At 40.1% G+C, this 18979-nt stretch overlaps 1 protein-coding gene across 2 annotated transcripts in view; it reads right to left on the reverse strand.

Moving 5' to 3' along the window:
• Window positions 1–18979, reverse strand: part of LOC134822051 (potassium channel subfamily K member 4-like) — a 120474-nt gene that overhangs the window by 82599 nt on the left and 18896 nt on the right. The window lies entirely within an intron of this gene.

The following is an 18979-nucleotide window of genomic DNA, read 5'->3' on the forward strand; positions in this document are numbered from 1 at the left end:
AGCCAAATTGAGATCTCAAATAGGGTTACGATTTTTGCGAGTTTAAAGAACAAAAATAAACTACTTAAAATGCTGTCTGCTGTCATTTCGCAACTGTGATTAAGATTAAATGATGCTGCAGTATAGTGCTATAACATGGTGAAGGAAAATTTCAACATTATCGTTTTTTAAATTCCTTTAATATCTCCGTTTTAACCGCCACCGTGTGACCGTGGGTTCCTGTAGCAGTGAAGTAAGAAGTACATGTGAAGTAAACAAGTATACCGTACGAGAAGTTGGAATACTCTTGCCGAAATTCTTTAAGCGACTATAAGTTTAATTAAGTAATTAGTGACTAGAAGTAAAATTAGTGACTATAAGTATAATAAGTGCGCAGCATCAGAATTGGAAGACATTCATTAATTGAAGAGATGGTAATTAATTTAAGGGTGTTGAAATGTGGCCAAATAATAAGCCTTATAGCGCTGAATGATACAAATTAATGAATATTCCAGATTCAGATAATAAGTGACAAGTGCTCAAACGTAATTAATAAATTTTTTAACAAGGCCTCAATCTATCATAATTAATTTTACTCATTTAACTTACAACTGCTGCTAGTACAGAATTATGCAGATATAAACTCAACCAATTGATTATCAAAAGTAATTTAATATATGAAGCTGCGTTTAACGGTTATATATACGTGGCAAATACGTGCTAGATAATAGATATACGTGGCTTCCATGGCAACAGCTGAGTACGTGGTTAGATATTGATGGAGCTAAAATAGCACCTCATTCAAAAATTAGAGATTTCAAAACAGTGTTAATAGTTTCTTAGTACTTTAATAATATTCACGTTACGTCACTGGGATATAACTTTATAATAAATAAAAATGCTGTACTGTGGAAAACTATAGAAACTTTTTCCCGTCGAACTTGTTTTATTTGCCAACAATTGAGATGAAATGGAAGCACGTTGGATTATGCTGCTATGTAGATCCGAACTAAAATGTTGTCGGAGTGTGAGTCGGAGTAGTGTTCCAGACATGCGACATTAAAACTATCGTAAATCCAGGACGTGTAGATGTCGGATATGTCACATACGTTGGAGCATTTTTTGTTTTTTTTTCTCTATAGAATGGTGTCGGAAATTATTTGTAGTGTTTAGTAAGGAGCACCACGGCTCTCAACAGACAATGTGAAATTACAAGGCAAATAACTGGTGAAATGTAAATTAAGAGATCAAGGTAATCGACGTTTCGGCACTAAGATTCTGATTAAGGCCAATGAATGCCTACTGTAGAAGCATCTATGCAAAATTGTTTGAACTGCACATATACTATAAGCTATTGAAATAATTTTCGTTATATAATACTGAAATGATTATCATAAACATGACAAAATTTATGAATGTTATCCGTGAATAGTTTGCATTTTAGGAGTTAGCTATCAAAATGAGAAATTGAGGACATAACAAGCACAAGGAGCCCAGTAGACCGGCGGTTATTAACCGGCTCTTTATCGGCTTTTTACCGGCTCTTTAACGGCTCTTACTCAATTCTTAACTGCCCCTTAACCCACTTTGTAGGAGAGATGGTCGACTTTTGATCTAATTCGCAAATTTTAGCGTTCATGTTATGTGTGCAACTATAAAGGCTTTCTGCATATGGGAAAATTCACGATCAATCAAGCGATTGTTAGTATAAATAACAGGTACAATGAACTCACTTTATCTGATCTAGCTAAATCTTGCCACAGTTACGGTTCTTTGACTTTACTACTTCAACTTAGTTAAACTAGTCATTGCTTAAATGGTAAACGATAATCTTTACAAAGGTATAATCGCAGACATCCAGACGGCTATTTTGCGACCGATAACGTTGCAGATCAGTTTATACTTCTAGACTGCGTAATACAGCATACATCTTTGATAAATAGGAATTAGGATGGCATTTCCTGGTACTTGGGTGGTACAGTTAATAATATTTAGTTGTAGTGAACAGTAGATTTTGACGTATTGAACGCACGTTCCAGTAATTTTTTAGTGAACGTTATTGAACGTTAGTGAACGTCAGTGATTATCAAAAACAAAAATTCATGAAGATAAACTTTTTGAAATCTCAATTTCCCCAACTGATAAATATTAATGAACATCTATGAACATTTAATTGTCCTCATTCTCGTAAGTCAATTGTTAGGTAGCAGAATTGTAGACTTAGCGGAGAGATAAAAGACTAACGTATTACTATTAACTCGTACTCGGTTTTATAGATCTAGATTGTAGAGTACGCTTTATAAATATCTACCACATACCACACTTTATATTATCACAAAAGACTAGTAACTGAGTACCGGTCTAGAGATTTGGCTACTGAATCGAAAACAGTCGGATATCAATCTATTTTCCTGTTACTGTTAGCTAGACCAGAACTGAGTGGCAAACAGGAAAATTAAAACTATACTGAAAGGTTCTGGAATTTCTAACCGCTCATGGTAGCTAGATGTCAGAAAATTGTTTTATCTGCCATTGGACCCTGTGATCCTATGATGAGGACCCGGCAATAGCCATTGGATCACAAGCAAAAACTATTCATCGAACTAAAGTACGCTACCTGGACTCTAGTTCGCCATCTTCGACACGTACCGAAGTACGACATTTCTTGGATTACTTGAGAAGGCACAAATACTAATATTTCTTTACAATTTTACGGTATTGTGGCAGTATTTTCGGTAACATCTAGTGAATTTTTATACCGATAAAAATATGTTTTATCTAGATAAACAGATAACTTTTTTTAACGAATTATCGGAGATAATTATCGGTTACGATTACTGGAGTGATAGCCTAATCTGCTCATTAGATGCTAATTAGATGCTATTAGTCAACATTGGAACTTATATGATATAGTCTAAGCTGCCACTGGTAAAACTCAATAAAGTTAATATAATATGTATGTGTGAAGTTATCTTTTCATGAGAATTTACTGCAGCTGATGTTGTAATCTTCTGAGAACAATATAAACGAAATTTAGAAGTGTGTTTAGAATAGCTACCTTCCACTAAATGTCTGTCTTTATATTCATTATTACTTATTAAGCATTATCATTATTATTCGATTTTTATAATTTATGCTCCATTTAAATATTGGGATTTAAAAAACAGACAGAAATTGCAGTGATTACCTAGACTTCTGCAGTTATTAATAACTAACATTGATATTTTTAGTAATATAATTATCACCTGCTTCATAAAAAAGAATATGATGGTTGTTAATAGTTCTTCAATTCAGCAATACTTAGCGGTCAAGTGTTATAAGTTATTAGTTATATTATAAGTTACGAACTAAATCATAAAAAACATAGTTCTAGAAAAAAAAAACTTTAAGCCAATAAGTCAAATACTGACAGAGGAATTTAATTCTCCCTTTGAATCAATCAAGCTAGATGATTTGTTGTAAATACTGAGATCAAACTATCAATTTACAATATAAATACTGGCTCCCGCTCAAGAATCGATATAGTTTCTAGAACCGCTGTTATATAATCGTACAACCGTGCCGCCTGACACCACTCGACTATATAATCATGGCTCTCGCAATTCAAGCTCAGGGTGATAGATTGAGGTGTCGTTACTCAGAAACAGACGGACAACACAGCAGAAATAGTAAGTCTCCAAGTAACAAAACGTCCGGCCGGTTCAATTACTTAAAGTCAGACAAGGCTAGTTGCAGTCTACATAATTTGTAAGTTGTGTCGTTGGTTATTATCAAAGTCAGTTATTTTGACAGTTGTGAATTCCATGTAGTGTAGATCTAGAAGTTTATATTTTTACTCTGGTTATTGATAATGATAACATAAAGCCTTGACACTTTCATATTCCATATGTTTCTTCATTAACAACATTCTTTGCTTCTACGTTAAACTTTACAATGCTAAATTGGCAGGCATTTAGAGTACAAAATAGTGTTTTTGCGCCTCAGAGACAAGGTCAGCACTGAACAACCTCTATGGCAAGCCATATACAAGTTAGACTATAAGGGTAATTTGATCGGTAATACACCGCGTCTGTTGCCTCAAGTTTAGTCGGATTTTGGCTTCATGACAGACCTGAGGTACCATTAATGCTTTATAATGGGTATCAACTATCAGTAGACCTAGCTATAATATCAAGCACCTGCTTTTTCAGGGTTATTTTATGTTGTATATTTTAAGTTATTCAGGGTAATTTTTGGAGACTGATTAGCAATCTTGTACTCCGCGCCTACCAATCTGTGAGTTTATATACTTTAGAGTTTAACCCATTTATTGATGAACTCGGCTTAGTAACGGCTCCAAGTTCCACCCGCTGTGTATCGTAATAAACGGCAGCTACTTAATACTTATGTTTGTAACTGCAACAATATAATATTTGAGGATCATTTAACCCCTTTTATAAGCAGCCTCAATGACTTAATTTGGTCTTCAAAGGAGTAACCCACTACTCTTCAAAAGAGCTATCTGAGACTCTAGTTTACTCTTCAGTCTTCACTTTGCCGGTCATGAAATTTTAGACGCATCATCGGACTTGATGATTTAGATAGGAAACTGGCCCGTTTAGAAGCAGAGAAGTAGCAAGGTAGCAACTTTCTTGTAGCAACTTTCTTGTAAAGGTTGGCAATTTATCTGTTATTAGTTATTCCAAAATTTATTCCAGTTTCAATATTTTAATCATTCCAGCTCAATAATCAAAATAATTAAGTTCTAACAACCACAAGATACAAAGTTTACCTGTATTGAAGTATTGGTGAACAGTCAGAGCTTTATATTCAAGTCCTTATAGTCCCTAAAACCCCTTCACAAAAGTGTCGAAAAAGGCAGGTTGAATGAACAACTATCAAAACAAGTCAGGATTTCCGAATCTGATAGACGGCACTTATAAAATACTACTCGGAACGATTGATGGATTGCACGGTTGAATCGTCATAATGATAGGTCATTACTGATGAATTAGGTATTATAATATGGCCTGGATTTGGTGTACTTTATGTAGTTTCACTTACCGTTAATTCACTGTATCCCATGACCATGATCCCACAGTTGAGGTGAAGTTAGCAGCCAGATCTTCAAATTAAAACTAGAGAGCTCCAGGAGAAGGGAACGAAGCGTAAAGATATCTGATCAATACCAATGCTCCCTGTCCCTCAACCACCTGTTGTGCTGTCATAGTGAAACTGCTGTGAAATCGATAGTAAGGGACATCTGTACGGTGAAACTATCGTGAAATTGATAGTCTTGAGACATCAGTCATGGTGAAACTACTGTGTAATTGAAGGTCCTGAGACACCAGTCATAGTGAAACTACTGTGAAATTGAAGGTCCTGAGACATTTGTCACGGCGGAGCTGCCGTGAACCTCGCGGTCATGATGACAGCTAAGTCAAGATTAGGTTGCAATGATCGTATTTGCTGTGCTGGATCTTCTTGGATTCATTATAAGATTATAGTGCCGGACAAACGGATAACTGGGATTGGATAGTAACCAGTATGTCCCATAGTAACCAGGATGTCCCATAGTAACCAGGATGTCCCATAGTAACCAGGATGTCCCACAGTAACCGGGATGTCCTCATGTTACAGTCCGTGTTCCATAACGTCTGAGTATTGGAGACCCAGTATTTCTATGATATTTACCAGACTACATCTACTAACAGCTGCCAGCCTATAATAGCAGCTAGCTGCTAGCTGCTTGTACCAGACTACATCTACTAACAGCTTCCAGCCTATAATAGCAGCTAGCTGCTAGCTGCTTGTACCAGACTACATCTACTAACAGCTTCCAGCCTATAATAGCAGCTAGCTGCTAGCTGCTTGTACCAGACTACATCTACTAACAGCTTCCAGCCTATAATAGCAGCTAGCTGCTAGCTGCTTGTACCAGACTACATCTACTAACAGCTTCCAGCCTATAATAGCAGCTAGCTGCTAGCTGCTTGTACCAGACTACATCTACTAACAGCTTCCAGCCTATAATAGCAGCTAGCTGCTAGCTGCTTGTACCAGACTACATCTACTAACAGCTTCCAGCCTAATAGCAGCTAGCTGCCATGATATTTACCAGACTACATCTACTAACAGCTGCCAGCCTAATAGCAGCTAGCTGGACAACTCCTTATATGGGCATCACGTGTCACTACAAGCTAGCTGCTAGCTGCTTGTACCAGGACACTCCCAGTTAATGGGTCCTCTAGAAAATTAATTACGTAAATTATGCCAATTATGTGCTCATTGTACAGATACTAGTAATCTTAGTTGATACATGTGGGGTGTTAGCAGACATCTTTGTATACCGGCACCATTTGCGGGCCACCTAGACAAAGATTTCTACTATCACCACCTGTGTAGTGGAGGTAGAAAATTAGGACACAATCACCACCAGGGCTAAGGACAGACAAACAATTTGACTGCCCTGTTGTAACCACGTGATGCCCTTATAAGGAGTTGTAGTGACACGTCATGCCCATATAAGGAGTTGTCCTGCGGGGTTGTAAGTTTCTGATAATTGGAGCTGCAAGACTGAGACATCTAATGACTGTGTACTTACTATAAAAGCCTCCCTTTTTGTGGTGAGTAATGTGTATACTGTACACAATACAAGAAGTAACTACAAGAAGTAACACACCGTATAGTTATAACAATTTTCAAGACGCGTTTTCTTCGTGAGAGAAAGAAACCAGTTATGATTTCTTTGCAGAAGAAGAATCCTTGCACATTCCTCTTAGGGGAAAAAGAAGCCCGTGTATATTTTGTAAAATTTAAGTAGAGGCTGCTTTTATGTTAGCCATGCAGGCATGCACATCCCTCTACAAACATTTTTCCGTAGAAAACATTTTCCGTAAAATCTCTCCGTAGAATTATTATAAAGTTATAACAGGTAAGAGTCAAATTTACAACGTAAATGTTAACTTTAGTACTTACTGTTAACTCTAAGGAGGCGGCTTTCACAGAAACAGAGCACTTGTTACAGTTGTAGCAGTGACCAGACCTTCCTTTCACAGAAACAGAGCACTTGTTACAGTTGTAGCAGTGACCAGACCTTCCTTTCACAGAAACAGAGCACTTGTTACAGTTGTAGCAGTGACCAGACCTTCCTTTCACAGAAACAGAGCACTTGTTACAGTTGTAGCAGTGACCAGACCTTCCTTTCACAGAAACAGAGCACTTGTTACAGTTGTAGCAGTGACCAGACCTTCCTTTCACAGAAACAGAGCACTTGTTACAGTTGTAGCAGTGACCAGACCTTCCTTTCACAGAAACAGAGCACTTGTTACAGTTGTAGCAGTGACCAGACCTTCCGAACGAATAATTCAGCAACTTTCTAACTTTGCAGCGTCGCAGGCCTCTATACTTCTAAACTACTGCGGAGAATGCTCAAACCCAATACAATCATTGTTAATTTGTGTAATGAACGAACACTTCTGTTATCTGTATGGCTCACTAACACAATATAACGTTTATACAGTGGTAATGAACCGAGTTTGTTGAGATATGGTGAAGCTCCTCTGGGACGGATTGCAAGCAGAGGTGTTATAGCAATACGAATGGGCCCTGAACATATCATGATAATCACCTTGGAAATACAAGGTGGCTCACAAGTAACTGCCCGCACGCAACCTTTAATAACTCACGTGATTCGTGTCAGAGTTGCAAACAAATTTCAGAGATTATAGATATGGGTCAAACTTAGATTTACTGGAAGTTTCATAAGATTTGGATATAGCTCTGCAGAAATAAGTACTGGTCCACCGCTTTCTGGGGGCATCATTAGATATAACCGGACACGTAGATTGCTTCACGATCCAAAATGTGTTGGTTCACTACCAATATAGTTTCAGCAAACTGCTAAAACCCTTCATTGTGTAAATAAAAGATGATTGTATTGGATTTGTGGCACTGCAAGGCTTTCAACTAATCGACTCAATATTGATCACGTTCTTGGTAACCGTTACCAAGGTTACCAATGGTAACGATCACTCTTTATGAGAGCACGATTAATCACCCAATCTGGTGAGTGGTTTACAGTGCTATCCACAAGCGATCACGAATCACAGTCTTGAACAGTGGCAAGATTCGTTGATGTTATATCAATATGTTCGAAATATACAGCATTTTATGGCTGTAATATATAAATTTATTTCTTCCGTTCCTGGTGAAATCAGCAAGTTTAGGGCCGAGATGGGGACGATCACGTGATATTATACATTTGTCGAATGAGGAGGGAGCCTTAAAACGTAAATATATCGTACAGCAGGGATTGTAGGGATATAAGATCGTTTTTCATAATATTGTTGAGACCCCTAAAACTCTAAAACTACCACTATTTACCTTCTGAAAGCAGCGTGAGTCTGCCATCTTTTCTCCAAAGTCCAAATATTTAAAGGACGATAACACAACGGTCAATAGGTTCCTCCAAGGCTTCGATCTACTGTCTAGTACTTCACAAATATGCGATACTATGACAACATTCAAACAAATCTGCGTGATCAACATTCCAATCTTACGAAACTGGATTCATGGTATCCACCATGAACATTGAACACTAATCATTTTGTTTCAGGCCAATGACACAATTTTCACTACTGTTATGTACCTACTCAATACTGAAAGCATTTACCGGCCGTATCGATCCCTCATTTGAGCTGAACTATACCACTACTGCAGCATTGATCTGCCAATCTTATGAAATAGCTTATGACTTGCACTGCAAGATTACTAAAAGTAAAGCTAAACTGGTACGTGATCCTAAAAGATGTCATGGACTATTTTATAAAATCGGGAGGCAGATCAATGTCATTGGTCAAGGATATGATTAGTGTTATATCAAACACTAACGACAAGATTTAAATGATTTTGTTTTATATTCAAGATTGGAACTATTTATTGGTCATATAAATCACTTTCGTCAATTCCTATTGGTAGTTTAGACAGAAAGTGGCAACCTTCATAGGCTCGCATTTGAGTTTCAGTTATGACAAATTAGTATAGTTCAGCTTGTTATTCGTTTTATTTCAACCCAAATGTATCGAACAAAACAACTGTTTTCTAGACTCTAGTTGAAAGTGGTAAGTTTATTGGGGCTAGATATAAATGGGGTCGACATGGTTTTAAATCATTGCCGAATGAGCAATTAGCCTAAACAATAAAATATTGTATACAGCTTCACTATAAGCAGGGCAAAATCATTCTCCAAAGTATTTTACTGGATATCTTCACACTGAAACACTAAATTTTTACCTGCTCGAGGGAAAGTGAGCTTGTCATCTTGTCTCCAACCAACTCCTTATAAGGGCAGCACGTGTTTACTCTCAAACTCAGGCTCTAACGCTCAATATTTCAAAAAACCACCAGGACAGTCTCACATTCAAACAAAACTATACCACCGGAAAACTTAGTTCAGCCAGCCGGCCTATACAGGGCACCATTATGCTTAGTCAGGGCTGATGACCCTGCAGTACAGCCTGTAATATCGGTACAGGATCTAGCCACGTGACAGGATCTACCCCACAACGAGGTGGGCAGGTCCAGGTCGCGATAATGAGAATTACAAAGGGTACTTTACCGGGGGATCTGGTGACAGAGTGAGGAGAGGAGACTCTGTAGATATAACAGGTATAAACTTCCAAATTAGTTCAAGTCTCAGTAGTGAGATCAGCCCCAGCTTCGTCCCAAACAAGTCCTCTGTTAACCTGACTACAACAACACCCTGAAGTCTGGTGTGATACAATCACGTGATCACGTGACATGCGGTCTAGTCACGTGACATGCGGTCTAGTCACGTGATAACAACTGAACCCAACATTACCCGCATCATTGGTCTATAAGTGGGGAGGTGGTGCTTGTTCCCAAGTGAGCACATTAACTGTTTGTTATATTGGGGTATAGGCTAGCTGCTCTCATACAGGTCCACAATAAAGACGGTGTAACTTAACTTCCCTTCTATACCGACGAATAGACAAAACTAACCGAGATTGAATGATAAGTGTCGCTATTATATAATGATATAGTAAGATAATCAGTCCAAAGACTAGATTGTTAGTGTCCCAGAGGTACCGAGACGCTAAATTCTAAAGAAATAGTGGATGTTTAGCCGCCACACAGGTACCAAGGCTAACAGAAATATGAAATAGTGCGATTGTAATCACCCAGGCTCCAGTATTATCAGTTTAACGCTTGTTATTATCAATTGATGACTTGTTTAGGGTGATGGTGAGTGATACGTGTGGTACGCTATCAAAGATAGGATAATATTCGTATCTCAGAAGATAAAAGATTGTTTGACTCTGCTAGGGTCGCGACGGAATATCTTTAATGATGGGTCTGAGGATTCTGTTTATATGGGCAAATAAAAGACCGAGTATGAATGAACCTTTACAAAACGTCACAGATCACAACAACCCCATTGGCACCTATATTAACCAAGTTTTCCTCATTTTCACACTAGCGAGGGCTCGCAGCTGCACTATTCCATATTAAGTGGTTCAAACTTCAGTATCTTCAGTATCTTCACTTGCGAGGGCTCGCAGCTGCGCACCATTCCATATTAAGTGGTTCAAACTTCAGTATCTTCAATAACTACACTTGCGAGGGCTCGCAGCTGCACCATTCCATATTTAGTGGTTCAAACTTCACTATCTTCAATAACTTCTTTTTCGTTAATTAAACAGAATATTAAAAAATAAATGAAATTATTATCTAAATTAACCAACCTCCTTGTTGGCTTCATCGATAGCGTTTTGATCACGAAGATCCTCTGCAACGGGAGGTTCCTCTTTAGACCCAGCCCCATTGATCTCAATATCATCCATCTCTAAACGTTGATGTAATATTTTTAGATCATGAATACGATGTTGTAACATTGAAACGTTGAGTTATTCCTTTCCTGATAAAAGCATTTTTTCCTTGTCGCATCAAACGGGATCAAATCAAATTTACAAAAGAATACTTCTAAACGTTGGATTTGTAATTTTATCCTAACAAATTTAAAGAAGAGAAGCAAGAAAGAAATACAAAAAATTAGACGTTTGAGTTGGGAAGAGTTATATGCACATATAGTTATAATATGTCATACAGTTTCCCTGGAGAAATTATGCAGGTCATGAATTAACGAGGGTAGGTATTTAACTTTCTAACTTTAATAGGAAGTTAGTTTAGACGCTTCATGTCCAGTAGGCTTGTAGTTACTGATCAAGTATCTTGAGAGAAGAGGACGGGTCACGTTCGGAGATCAATGTTTTGTAGTTTTCTAGATCAATGCTATGTAGTTTTTAGATCAATGATCGAAAGTTTTTAGACTTATTCGAAAGTTTCCTTTTTGACGTATGAGATTTAAAAAGCCATATGATGATTGATGATGGTAAGTGGAATCTGTTTATCATAAGACAAGTCAGAGCTATCACCGCGTACTCGCGTACTCGCGTACTCGCGTACTCGGACACCATGGGACGGACCTCATCTCAAATACTAATGCTGCTGTAGAGCAGGCCGGTTTGTTGACATGCTGCAGACAATGAATAATTTGTGCAATCACTCGATCAGGACCCAAGACCGTTTACATCTAGACCATCCTGCTTGTTTCCAGATACTGCCTTTAATTATCTAATTAACTAGTTAAGTATTAACAACTAGTACTACTTAACACCATTATGTCTGAATATCCCAACATATTTAAGGTAAGATTACAACTTTACAGGACTGGGGAGCTCCACTAAAAGTTCCGAATGATCCCTGTTACATTTAGAGGATATCCTTTATCTCTGTATCCTTGTACTAACTCAGTAGCCCGCATACAATAACAAAGATTGTTTCATTGGACTCGAGTTAACAAACTCAGAGAAACGCCCTGGAAATATCCCGTACATCTCCTAATAAGGGTATAACGTGGTGTTTTAGAAATGCTGGTGTTCCATCCTGTGTCACTCGGAAAGGCACTGCGTCTAACATTGAGACCGTCATATTACGCAGGTAAACTTATCACTTAACTAACTTATAACTTGTCTTCTAATTAGAGACGAGTATTTTTAAACAAATGTTTTATCCTAATATCCTTCGGTAAAGAGAAAGGACTGAACACAAGTTTAAAGCAGGATGATATCAGTCAGATGTAAAATGGACAAATGGGTTTCGAATATATCATCAACCTCTTGATGCACAACATTGATAATAGTATATTTTAGTTACGTTAATCTATTAGATAAGCTGAACTACTAAAGCGCTTTTCCAGTATTTTCTAAAGTTCTAAGGGCCAACTCACAACAAATACACTCAGCACAACTGATCAAGGACATAATAAAATCCATTGCAAAATCTCTGAAATTTGAAAATTAACGTATGTGTTCTATAAATACGCTACACCTGAAAAGCACCTCCTGACAATACCCGCAAACCTGATTAACTATCCTCCCCCGGAGGATCACAAAAGGCACCACCGCCCTACGTTTAGCAACCTGCCTAGCAACTGACTCATTTTTTGTAACCTAGGGTAACCTACCTAGCAACTGCCTTATTTCTAATTGTAACCTAGGGTAACCGGTAATGTTGATTGTTCGGACCTTCACCGATTGATGAAATTCGACATCTAGCGTCATCTAGCGTCATTTAGCATCATCTAGCGTCATCTCGCGTGAAATGATGCTAGATGGCGCTAGATCCGCTATTGTTCAAACTTTCTGATAATCACATAGATACAACCAATACTGCTCGTTTTAGTAAAAACTGCTCGTTTTAGTCAGACATTTTGAACAACCAACATTAAAACAATGCGACTCGTAAACAGTAATATTACACAACCTAGTACAGTAACCTAGCAACCTAGTATAACCTTATAACAACAGTAATATTACACAACCTAGTAACCTAGTAACCTAGTAACCTAGTAACCTAGTAACCTAGTATAACCTTATAACAGTGTCAGATCATTAACTTAAGAGGAACCTCCAAAGTGGATCTTTGCCCCACTTTTAGCAACAGATCATCTGTAAATCTGTTGTCAATTCAAGAGAAATCGTATTTAATAAAAAACATAAGAGAGCTTTACTCTTACAGTAACAAAGCTCCAATAATGACGATCGAGGAGACAATTATTGAGCATTTCGTAATGTGGCTAATAAACAAATACCTATAACATCATGTTGTTTAAGCAGTGCAAATTGGGAAAGTGAGCTACGTATTTACTGTCCTTTGTCAATGATCGGGTTATTATCAACTCATAACTCAAAATGAACGACCACCATTTTGACTGAATATTGAGTTGACATAGAGAGAAGTTTTATAAATACCTTATCCTTAGGACTGGTTATACACCCTACTGTTTCAATACCACAGATTGTCAAATCAGACAGAAAACACTATAAGTGACCGTACGAAGGGTTGTAAGAGCGCCAACTCATTGGGCGAACCATTGCAGCTGCATGCAGAGGCTCCGCGAATACCCGATGGTATACTCAAAGCTGTCAGATTCCCGTAAAAGTAGTGTTATTATAACTTTATTACTATATAAATGCCCTGACTAATTGAGCTGAGGAAAAGAAGTTGGTAATTCCTATATTTTGATAAAAGCAAGTATGTGTCTGGTGCCGGGAAATCAGAATTATTGGTCAACTTATACCGAGGAGGATTGGCGATATAGTACGATATAGTACGATATAGTGTGATATAGTACGATATAGTGAGGTATAGTGAGGTATATTGCGATATAGTACGATATAGTGCGATATAGTACGATATCGTCGATATAGTGTGATACAAGGAAATATTTCCTGTAGATCCTTGGTATTATAAGCAACATTTGACAGAGCATAATGTGGAGTGAGCTATGTGCCCATCCTTGGAGAACTCGGTTAATGTCCTAATTGCTGTACGGCAGTGTTAAACAAGGAACTGAAACCGAGGGGTTCCGATCAGGCCCTTCACACTTTGTTTCTGTCTGGTTCTAATGTACCGTCACAATAGTGACTTTAATATACAGTAGTACGATATATAGTGCGATATAGTACGATATAGTGTGATATAGTACGATATAGTACGATATTATAGTGCGATATAGTACGATATAGTACGATATAGTACAATATAGTGTCATATAGCACGATAAAGTGCGGTTTAGTACGATATATTGCGATTTAGTACGATATAGTACGATATAGTACGATTAGTACGATATAGTGCGGTATAGCGAGGTATAGTGCGGTATAGCGAGGTATAGCGAGGTATAGTGCGGTATAGTACGATATAGTGCGGTATAGTGCGGTATAATGCGGTATAGTGCGGTATAGTACGATATAGTGCGGTATAGTACGATATATTGCGGTATAGTACGATATAGTGCGGTATAGTGTGGTATAGTGCGGTATAGTACGATATAGTGCGATATAGTGCGGTATAGTGCGATATAGTACGATATAGTGCGGTATAGTGCGGTATAGTACGATATAGTGCGGTATAGTGCGGTATAGTACGATATAGTGCGGTATAGTTCGGTATAGTGCGGTATAGTGCGGTATAGTACGATATAGTACGATATAGAACGATATAGTGCGTTGTAGTGCGGTATAGTGAGGTATAGTGCGGTATAGTGCGGTATAGTGCGGTATAGTGCGGTATAGTGCGGTATAGTGCGGTATAGCGAGGACCAACACCTAAATGTTATCAGGGTTCAGACCAGGGGTGGTTATAATAACCACTGCAAACTACCTCACCTGGAGACGTTACTAATACTTCGGGTACTGAAAATGATGATAATGATTTCAGGATATCATGCCCGATAATACTGCAATATTCATCCTGATAGTTTTAAAGTCTTTAGAGGTCTGAATCTAAAGGGTTCCGAACAGGTTCTATAACCGACAAAGGATTAGATTGTGGATCTAAATACTTAAATAGTCGGCTTATATGTACAACCTTAACTTTCGATTAGGAGTAAGATCAATAAATGCAATTTCTGGCATCGCATATTGTATTTAACGAAGCTTCGTTTAGAAAATAGATGGTAGTGAGCTTATAATAGTAGTATAACAGCTCTCTGTTATATGAGCCCTCTTATTGACTGAATTATCAGCCACTAAGAAGAGGGTATAATAATGTAGATCTCGGCCCACTGTAGTGTGGAAAAAGGTTAAGAGACTATTTATACCACCTTTTCATTGGCTGATCAATCAGCCAATGAAAGGGCTTTGCAAGAAATCATTGTTTCCGGCGTGATTGTGAGCTCGACAAAGCAGACGTTATGCCGCTCCCTGAAAGGTAACCATTCAAACTTCTTTTTTGGGAAAATTAGTCCTAGTATGTATGTACGTTAGAGGTAAAAATCTTGTGATCACGTACCTTTTATGGCACTATCCGTCGCGGAGTCGAGTCCGCGGCGGAGCCGCCGGACTCCGAGCGGACTCCGAGCGGACTCCGGCGGAGCCGCCGGACTCCGAGCGGACTCCGGCGGTGCTCCGCCAAAATGTATTTACAGTGGACTCGAGTACATTTTGGCGGACTCCGAGCGGAGCCGAGCGGACTCCGAGCGGACTTTAAAGTCCGCCGCGGACTCCGAGCGGCTCCGCGGCGGCTCGGTGGAGTGTCCGCCGCGGACTAAGCCACTAGGCGGACTCCGGTCCGCCGCGGACTCCGGCGGAGTGCTTGGCGGACTCCGCCGGACCTCTCCGCCAGACTTGAATCCGGCGGAGTCCGGCGGAGCTTGGCGGACTCCGCCAGCTCGGCGGACTCCGCTCGGAGTCCGCCGGACTCCAACAGAGTCCACTGACTTCCGACCTCCGTCTTCCGACCCTCGGCTAAATTTGTCACGTGACATACAACATAGCATTTTGCAATATTGTGGTCAGATGAAAAGGTCGCTAGTGATAAACCTTAACCATTACCCTCACAATGTCAATAGTGTACAACTCTAGTCCTAACTTTGACCCTATAATGTATAAACGTTGACCCTAACCCTCCACCAAACCGTCCGCAGCGAAATATCAATGTCATTGACTGGTCACGTGACCAAAACAATTTTTGTCATATTATCTCATATGGGGAAGCGTTTTTAGCAAGCAAAAATACGTCGACCATCACAGGACGACGCCAGCCAGCACTCTCTACGCTCTTCGAGCTCCGATCGTCCTGTGACGAAGTAAGGACGAAGCCTGAGGTCCTCAGGTAACATCGACCACCGATTGAAAACTTAAAGATTTTTTGACATAAAGGTCAAATGTAAAACTAAAATCTTGATGTTGATTGATTGACGACGTCAATTTTTGAGCACAGCGCGAGCGCATGCGGAAAATAAAAGGACCGCGTAGCTAGTCAAGATGTTGATAAATATTTGGCTTGTGGCGCGATGTGTTGCTCTAACTATAGCCCTCTCGCTTGCAGTAGCGCGCGACCGCCGGAGGCGGAAATGACCTGGTTAGCTAGGTAAACGCGATGTGCCTTGTAGGATGAAATCCTACTAGCTGACGCCATTCGCAGCTGTGCTGCTCGCGCGCTGTACGTCAGCGATCGAAATTTATACGCGTATCCCCCGTTTTACCTGAGGACCCCAGGCTATTATGTTCATTAACATAATAGATAACAATATAGATTTGGCGGAATGACAGGCTGAGCGCGGCCCAGTAACCCCCGTTAAGATGTGCCACTCGACGCGCCACACAATTTTTCTCGTTGCTCTTCGCACGTCGACGAACAACGAAGCTCGTTGCGACGCGCCGCGCAATGAGCTGCCAGGCTAGGACATCGTCCTGGTCCAACAAATTTTGGCGAGCGATTTTTCGACGTGCGACGAGCAACGAGAAAAATTGCGTGGCGCGTCGGGTGGCACATCTTAACGGGTGATACGCGTATAAATTTCGATCGCTGACGAACAGCGAACATCACAGCTGCGAGTGGCGTCAGCTAGTAGGATTTCATCCTACAATGCAAGGCACATCGCGTTCATTTAGCTAACCAGGTGCTTTCGCGCCGCTGCGGGCGCGCTTGTTCCACAAGTCATTTCCGGCGGTCGCGCGCTACTGCAAGCGAGAGGGCTGTAGTTAGAGCAACACATCGCGCCACAAGCCAAATATTTATCAACATCTTGACTAGCTACGCGTTCCTTTTCCGCATGCGCTCGCGCTGTGCTCAAAAATTGACGTCGTCAATCAATCAGCATCAAGATTTTAATTTTACATTTGACCTTTATGTCAAAAAATCTTTGAATTTTCAATCGGTGGTCGATGTTACCTGAGGACCTCAGGCTTCGTCCTTACTTCGTCACAGGACGATCGGAGCTCGAAGAGCGTAGAGAGTGCTGGCTGGCGTCGTCCTGTGATGGTCGACGTATTTTTGCTTGCTGGGATCCAGCCGAATGACGCCACATGCAACGTGTAGGGTAAAACTAAAAACGCTTCCCCATATGAGATAATATGACAAAAATTGTTTTGGTCACGTGACCAGTCAATGACATTGATATTTCGCTGCGGACGGTTTGGTGGAGGGTTAGGGTCAACGTTTATACATTATAGGGTCAAAGTTAGGACTAGAGTTGTACACTATTGACATTGTGAGGGTAATGGTTAAGGTTTATCACTAGCGACCTTTTCATCTGACCACAATATTGCAAAATGCTATGTTGTATGTCACGTGACAAATTTAGCCGAGGGTCGGAAGACGGAGGTCGGAAGTCAGTGGACTCTGTTGGAGTCCGGCGGACTCCGAGCGGAGTCCGCCGAGCTGGCGGACTCCGCCAAGCTCCGCCGGACTCCGCCGGATTCAAGTCTGGCGGAGAGGTCCGGCGGAGTCCGCCAAGCACTCCGCCGGAGTCCGCGGCGGACCGGAGTCCGCCTAGTGGCTTAGTCCGCGGCGGACACTCCACCGAGCCGCCGCGGAGCCGCTCGGAGTCCGCGGCGGACTTTAAAGTCCGCTCGGAGTCCGCTCGGCTCCGCTCGGAGTCCGCCAAAATGTACTCGAGTCCACTGTAAATACATTTTGGCGGAGCACCGCCGGAGTCCGCTCGGAGTCCGGCGGCTCCGCCGGAGTCCGCTCGGAGTCCGCTCGGAGTCCGGCGGCTCCGCCGCGGACTCGACTCCGCGACGGATAGTGCCCCTTTTATGGAAGGTGCTTCAGGCTCAATTAAAAAGATCATGTTTTAGCTTTTAAGTTGTTAGGAAGTATAGATGCCAGTATAAATGTATAAATGTGACGGTTTATTGCTTAATTTTTTTGCTACATACTTTCATAATCATAGTATTATTTATGCGGGATTTATAACTGAATGGCGCCTGAAAGTCTGAAACTGTATAAGTTTTAGCTCATTCTACTCAAGTTCTCATTTTTTAAGTTATATGCGTTACAGACACCTTACAACTCCGTTCCATTATAAAATAGACAATCAAATTTCAACGGAAAGTGGAAACGTCGTATCGGGAAGATCGCTTCAGCAAATCATTATCAAAAACGCTCTCCAAATTTAAAACCTTGACAAAACCTTGACAAAACCTTGACAAATGACACCGCATTTAGTTGAAGTAAGTATAGGTGAAATATAAAATGATACTAATTTCAAGTCAACACTATTGTTTAACAAAAATTTTAGTATGGCCGGTAAATGCTGTACGTTTCAACGTAACGTTTAGCATTAAATAATAACTCGTCCTTACTTGAGTCTGATCAGAAAACCTCAAAAATTCTGGACGCAATAAGTCAATAAAAAGCCGGGGAAACAAAAAAAAGTTTCTCTCTCTCTCTCTTTCTCTCTCAAAGGACCAAATTATTTTATATAATTACTATGATGGTGAACTAAAGAACAAAAAAGAATGGAGCGGCAACCTGACTCTCGGTGCTACCTATGAACGACCTCAATTAGTTTCCTAACCAGTGTGTGCCCTCGTTGCGGTTGGGCAATCAGAGAGTTTATTTCTAATATGAGGTAATATGAAATTAGGAGTTTACTTCGCCCTTGATAATAAACTCGAAGAAACGTTTCTATGCGCCAGACAAACCG

This window comes from Bolinopsis microptera, chromosome 10 (assembly GCF_026151205.1).
Source record: "Bolinopsis microptera isolate Bmic1 chromosome 10, MBARI_Bmic_1.0, whole genome shotgun sequence".
NCBI lineage: Eukaryota > Metazoa > Ctenophora > Tentaculata > Lobata > Bolinopsidae > Bolinopsis > Bolinopsis microptera.